The sequence below is a fragment of the Nicotiana attenuata genome, unplaced genomic scaffold (assembly GCF_001879085.1).
Source record: "Nicotiana attenuata strain UT unplaced genomic scaffold, NIATTr2, whole genome shotgun sequence".
NCBI classification, from domain to species: Eukaryota; Viridiplantae; Streptophyta; class Magnoliopsida; order Solanales; family Solanaceae; genus Nicotiana; species Nicotiana attenuata.
This window is the reverse complement of record NW_017676165.1, coordinates 26,734-27,837: the sequence shown is the minus strand read 5'-3', so window position 1 is coordinate 27,837 and position 1,104 is coordinate 26,734.

Sequence of the window (1,104 nt, the reverse complement as noted above, 5' to 3'; positions counted from 1 at the left end):
TCTTCCTTAGTATCTTCTTGATGTTTCTTGTTGGCCGCTTCTACGGCTCCATTCATCTGAGGTCTGTAGGCTGTAGAATTCTTGTGTTTGATTTTGAATGTTTCACACATGGCTTTCATCAAGTCACTGTTGAGATTGGAACCATTATCAGTGATGATCGACTCTGGGATGCCGAATCGACAAACGATGCGGTCGCGGACAAAATCTGCCACAACCTTCTTGGTTACTGCTTTTATATGATGCTGCTTCAACCCATTTGGTGAAATAATCAATGGCCACTAGAATGAACCTGTGCCAGTTTGATGCGGCAGGCTCGACAGGTCCAATGACATCCATTCCCCAAGCGGCGAACGGCCATGGCGAGCTTGTTGTATTAAGCTCATTTGGAGGCACTTTTATCATGTCTGCATGGATCTGACAGCGGTGGCACTTTCGAACATACTGGATGCAGTCCGTTTCCATAGTCATCCAAAAATAACCAGCTCGGAGTATTTTCCTTTCTAAGACAAAACCATTCATATGTGGACCGCAGGTCTCTACATGAACTTCTTCTAATAACCTGGATGCTTCCTTTGCGTCAACACACCTTAGCAATCCCAAATCAGGAGTCCTCCGGTACAGGATTCCTCCGCTGTGGAAGAAATTGTTGGATAATCTTCGCAGAGTGCGCTTCTGAATATCATTTGCAAGCTCTGGATATTTTCCTTCGGCCAAGAATTCCTTGATGTCTTGAAACCAGGGCTTTCCGTCTGCTTCTTCCTCTACATGAGCACAATAAGCTGGCTGATCATGAATCTTTACTGGAATAGGGTCTATGAAGTTCTTATCTGGATGCTGAATCATGGATGATAGAGTGGCCAATGCATCGGCAAAGTCATTCTGGATCCTGGGAACATACCGGAACTCTGTCTTTACGAACCTTTTCCTCAACTCTTGTACATGATGCAAATACATGAGTATCTTGGAGTTCTTGGTCGCCCACTCTTCTCGGACCTGATGTATAAGCAAATCCGAATCTCCAATCAGTAGCAACTCTTGGACGTTCATGTCAACGGCCATTTTGAGCCCCAGATGCAGCTTCGTCTCGGCCATATGTTTGTGCAT